The 5,961-nt window shown below is 55.9% G+C and overlaps 1 pseudogene; it reads right to left on the minus strand.

Annotated features, from left to right (window-relative positions):
- Window positions 1–3,454: 3,454 nt before the first annotated feature.
- On the minus strand, window positions 3,455–4,638 carry LOC126653238 (zinc finger protein 239-like; annotated as a pseudogene).
- Window positions 4,639–5,961: the final 1,323 nt, after the last annotated feature.

The raw sequence follows: 5,961 nt of genomic DNA on the forward strand, positions 1-5,961 counted from the left end.
TGGCTCTAGGCCTACTTTACCTATTCAAATGTCTACCTTGGCTCCTCTGGATGAGATTTATGTGTGTTGAGTTCTTTGTCTAGTGTTTGTTGTGGTTCCTTTAAGGTCTAGTGCTCTTAGTACAGCACATAGCCTTCCTCCAACAGTACAGCTTATACAGGGGGTAAGGGGGGCTCTTATGGGTTTACAGTAAAAGTGTTTTCAATTAACCCTTCCTCTTTCATTAGGAAGGGCCGTGGTTTGTCAGAACTTGCTTTATCTGAGTGAGCCCTGTGGGGATTTTGGTGCTGAGTCCTTGTGGTTGTGATGGTTCGGACTTGGCTCCCTGCCAAATGCCCAAACCCCCAGTAGCAGCCCCGGCCCCTTCCCCCTTCCTTCTTCCCCCAGGGCAAAGAAAAAAAACTATGCAAATTGAAGAACCCGAAAATCAAACTAGTTATATAAAAAATATATATTTGATGTATATTACAGTTAAGATGCTATGTACACAGGAGAAGTGAATCCAAATACCCCACAAAGGGATAGGGAAAGGGGAAAAAAGAACAAAAGGGGACAAAAAGGGACACCGAGCAGATATACGCAATCAAACCCGAGAACTAGTAAAATAACTAGTAAAACAAATCTCACCACGTCCCTTAGAAAAACAGGATTGGCAGACACAGTCAGCGCTCTCCAAATCCCCCCGTGGCAGGCCAGCGGTCGTTGCAGGCCTCAGCCTTAGATAAGCGAGACCAACGCAAGGACCCACTGTTCCCAAACCTCGCCAGAAGAGAAGAGAGCGAAGGCCTCTCCTCCCTTCTTATTTAAACCCCAATTTACGTAAAAATCGTATGGAATACTGGGAACACTGCCCCTTCCTTGGTTACAAACTGGTAACCAAGGAAGGCCTAGACCAAAACCACCACAGTGGCTCAGAGAAATCCTCAACAATATGTCAGGCACACAGTCCTTCTGGCCCTAAATCTGTTATCCCAGAGCTGTTCCTGTTGCTCCTGATGGGCTCGGCCTTGGCCAGCGGCAGCAAGTCCGTCCTGGAGCAGCTGGCATTGGCTCCACGGGGCAGGGGAAGCTTCTGGCAGCTCCCAACAGAAGCCACTCCTGCAGCCCCCTTGCTACCAAAACCCACCCACAGAAACCCCTGACACCCAGTGACTTCCACTTGCCCCAGGATGGTCCCAGTTCCCATCAGTGTGATCCCAGTCACTCCCAGTTCATGCCAGTTGCCTCCAGCATGCACCCTGTCACTCCCAGTTACTCCCAGTTGCTTCCAGCATGATCCCAGTTGCTCCAGGTATGTTCCCAGTTGGCTTCCAGCATGGCCCCACTGGGTGCCACTTCCCCCCTGCATAGTTCCAGTCACTCCCAGTATGATCCTGGGCACTGACAGTCACCCCCAGGATGGTTCCAATATGGTCCTGGTCACTCCCCACTATGATCCCAGTCACCCCAGTCACTCCCAATAGGATCCCAGTTGCCCCCAAGGTGGTCCCAGTTGCTCCCAGCCCCACCAGGATGGTTCCTCTCCCTCTCAGGGACTCCTAGTCTGAGTCCAGGATGGCCCTGGGCACTTTCAGTCCCTGCTTGGACGATGCCATTTGCCCCTGCATGGTCCCAGTTGCTCCCAGTATGAGTCCAGTCACTCCGAGTATGATTCCAGGAACTTCCAGACACTTGCAGTAGGAACTCAGTTTGATTCCACTCATCCCCAGTATGGCTGCAGTCCCTCCCACACACTCCCATATCATTGCAGTCACTCCCAATAAGACCCCAGTAGGGGTCCTGTTGTTCCCACTATGATCCCAGTTGCCCCCAGTATGGTTCCAGTTGCTCCCCTTCACCCCTACTATGGTTCCAGTCACTCCCAGAATGATCCCCGTCACTCCCAATATATCCCAGTTGCCTCCAGCATGCTCCCAGTCAATCCCAGTATGATTCCAGTCTCTCCTAGTAGGATCCAAGTTACTCCCTGCATGGTCCCAGTTGCTCCCCAGTCACCCCACTGTAGTTCCAGTCCCTCCCAGTAGGATCCCTGTCACTCCCAGGGATATCTCCCCGTATATCGCTGTCGACCTCAGCCTGCTCCCAGTTAGTCCCAGTATGCTCCCAGTCAATCTCAGTATGCTCCCAGTCATTCCTGGTCTCCCCAGTATATCCCAGTTGCCCCCAGTGTGGTCCTAGTCACTCCCAGTATGATCCCAGTCACCTCCAACATGATCCCACTTGCTCCCAGTATATCCCAGTTGGGCCAACATGGTCCCAACTGCCCTCAGAATGTTCCCAGTCCCTCCCAGTATGATGCCAGCCACCTTCACTGTGGGCCCAGTTGCTCCCAGTATGATCCCAGTTGTGCCCAGCATAGTTCCAGTTGCTCCCAGTGGTATCCTACTAGTTCCCAGTTGCATAGAACCAGTTGCTTCCAGTATGATCCCAGTTTGATCTCAGAAGGATAACAGTCACCCCCAGTATGATCCCAGGATCTTCCAGACACTTCCAGTAAGTGGCCAGTTTGATCCCCAGTATGGCTGCAGTCCCTCTCACACACTCCCAGTATTATTGCAGTCACTCCCAGTATGATCCCAGTATGACCCCAGCAGGGGCCCAGCTGCTCCCAGTATGATCCCAGTTGCCCCAGTCCCGGTTATTGGGGGGCACTGGGGGGGTTTGGAGGATCCCAAGGGGTGGAGCCGAGTTTGGGGGGCAGAACCAGCCCCAGGATGGATTCGGGAATGGGGAACCCCCTGTGTTCCCCCCGTGTCACCCCACTCTGGGGGGGCTTTGGGAGGGCACAAATCCCCAATAGGCACCCGGTTCACCACAAAAGGTGTTGGGACCCCCACAAAACCTCCTCACAGCCCCTCAAGAACCCCAAACATAATCACACAACATCCAGGACCCCACTGGGGAGTGGGGGAATGATGTGGAAGGGGAGGGAGAGGAGGGAAAAATGTGGGGGTTGAGACCACAAAACTGATCTGGGAGGGGCTGCAGATTGAGAGGACCATGGAAAAGTGGAAGGAACAGAGAGAAGGGTGAAAAAGGGGGGGTGGTCAGGCCAGTCTGATGGTCCCATGGGGGTCTTTGGGCACAGAGGAGCTGGGAAAGGGGGTGGCCCCCTGAGCTCCCAACTTACTGTGGGGTGCTGGGGCTGCTGGATCCAATCTCAGCCTTGGGTTATGCCAAAACTTTCAGTTTAGAGGAATTACAGAGGTGGGACTGAACCACTTTTGTCCCCCAGGTTTTAAGGATGGTAATCAGATCTATTGATAGAAATGAATTATTTAGGGTTACAAATGATCAGACAAAAGATCTTCATCAGAATTATTTACTGCACAATAGAAATACTAAAACTACCAGTAGTACAGCGTAAGATAGGACAATGCTCTACACTAAAGCAATTGTTGAAGCAATTCTACTCAAGCTGGCACCAAAGAAAGAATTAAGAATTAGAGATGGATGGAACTCCCCCAGACCAATGTTCATGGAGAGATCTCTGCTCTCAACCTCCAGCAGTGACCTTGGGGGGTCCCAGTCAAGGCAGGAATCTCCACACACCCCCAAGAAGGGTTCTATTGGCAGAAAATGCCCCTGGCAAAGGGGACTGCCCCTTTCTGGTAGAAAGGGATGGACTGACAGTCACTGGACTCCAGGGGTTGCCTCACCATCAGGAGGGTCATTTGGGGTGGGAGCAGCGGCCAAAGCTCTTCCCGCAGTCAGGGCACTCCTAGGACTTCCCTTACTGGTGGGTCCGTTGGTGTTTGGTCAAGGTAGAGCTGTGGGTGAAGCTCTTCCCACACTCCCCACACTTGTAGGGCCTCTCCCCGGTGTGGATGCGCCGGTGGGTGATGAGGGTGGAGTTCCGGGTGAAGCCCTTCCCGCAGTCGGTGCAGTGGAAGGGCCTCTCCCCTTTGTGTGTCTGCTCATGCCTGAGGAGAGCTGAGCTGGTCTGAAGCCTCTTCCCACATTCCAAGCACTTGTAGGGTCGTTCCCCCGTGTGGATGATCTGGTGTCAGATCAGGTGGGAGCTCTGACTGAAGCTCTTCCCACATTGCAAGCACCTGTAGGGCCGTTCTCCAGTGTGGGTACGCTGGTGTTTGATCAGGGCAGAGCTGTCCCTGAAGCTCTTCCCACATTCCCCACACGTGTAGGGCCGTTCCCCAGTGTGGATGCGCTGGTGTTGGATCAGGGTGGAGTTCTGAGTGAAGCTCTTCCCACATTCCCCACACGTGTAGGGCCGTTCCCCAGTGTGGATGAGCTGGTGGCTGAGGAGGTGGGAGCTCACCCTGAAGCTCTTCCCACATTCCAAGCACCTGAAGGGCTTCTCCCTGCTGGGAGGCTGCTCAGGGACCACCAGCTCAGAGCTCTGGTTCAAGCTCCGGCCGCCTTCCCGGCACAGGACGGGTCTTTCCTCCTCAGAGCTCCCTGGGCTGGCTTTGCAGCCCCTCCTCCGGGGGCATCTCCGGGCCTTTTCCTCCCCGCTGCCTTCCTGTGCCGGGGAGCCCTTCAAAACGGCCTCTCCCACCAGGCTCTGCCGGGGGATTTGTCCTCCGTGCTCTCCGTCCTCAGCTCGGGGCCTGGGGCAGGAAGGAAGAAGGACAGGCAGGGGATTTGCCTCCGGCCCAGAGGGAAGGCCAAGGACATCCCCCAAATCCTGGCCCCACAGGCACCACAAGACAGGGCCAAAGGGGCACTGACTTCCTCCTCACCTGCCTGGGGGGCCCGCGGCCTCTTCCTCTTCCTCGCAGCCTCCTCCTCCATCCGCCCAAGCTTTGGGAAGGACAAATCCTGCTGGGGGAAACAAGGGCTGAGTGCGTTGGCTTGGGGGTTCCTCTTGCCCAAGTCCACCTCTAGAACTCCACCAGCCATTCTGGGACCATAAAAACCTCCAAAACACCAAAAGCCCCTCCCAAAAAAAACCCCCAAAACTCCAAGATTCGGACCAGAAAAAAATACCCTTCCAGGAGTTCCCCTCTCAAGTCTCTCCACTTTGGAGTTCTGGGAGGTCCCTCCTGTTTGGGCTGCTGTGGGGGTTCCTTGTGTATTGGGGGACCACCCTCCCAAGGGTCCCTGCCCTCTCTGGGTTCCTGGGGGTCCTGAACTTCCCCCCCCTCCAGAGTCCCCCTGCTCAGGGATGTTGGGGGTTTTGGAGGCCCCAGGGGTCCCTTCTCCCCTTACTCTTTGCTTTGGGCTGCTGGGGGTCCCACCTCTCTGGGGTCTCCCCCTCTCCAGGCTGCTGGGGATCCTGGGAATCCCAGAGGTCCCCCTTCTCTGGGCTCCCCTTTCTCTGGGGTCCACCTGTCTGGGCTGCCAGGGGTCCCAGGACTCGCCCTTGTCCAGGCTTCCCACTTCAGTGTCCCAGGGGTCCCAAGGCACCCCCTCTCCAGGTCCCCTTTTCAGGGTTCCTGAACCCTAAAAACCTCCTGTCTCTGCAGGTTCCCCCTTCATGACTTCCATTCTGCTGGGAGTCCCCTGGGTCTGGTACCATCCCTCTCTGCACTCCCCACTCCAGGGGTCTCAGCAGCCCCCACCGGCTGCTCCTCCTCCTCTTCCCCCTCCTCCTGGCTTTGGTCCCCCCATTCCTGACCAGTCCAGTTTTCCAGACCCCAGACCCCTCTTTCTTTAACTCCAGGACCCCCCTGCCCCCACTTTCCTCACCATCCCACCTCTCCCAGTCCCTGCATCTCCCTGTTTCCTGGCTGGCCATCCCCTGTCACCTCAGCCCCAGCCCCCCTTTTCCTTGACTCCAGGACTCCCTGAAGCCCCTTCCCTGATCCAACAGCTCTCCCAGTTTCTCCCTTCCCTTGACCCTGGGACCACCCTGACCCCCAAATCTCCAGGTCTCCCCAGCTCCCCACTCCTGGCTTATCCTGCCGGGCGGTCCTGGGGTGCCCCAGGGACCCCCTGAACCCCCCAGTCCTGTGCACCAGATCCCCCTGAACGCCCTTATCCAGGACCAGGACCCCC

This window comes from Myiozetetes cayanensis, unplaced genomic scaffold, assembly GCF_022539395.1.
Source record: "Myiozetetes cayanensis isolate MyiCay16 unplaced genomic scaffold, myiCay2020 scf995, whole genome shotgun sequence".
Lineage (NCBI taxonomy): Eukaryota > Metazoa > Chordata > Aves > Passeriformes > Tyrannidae > Myiozetetes > Myiozetetes cayanensis.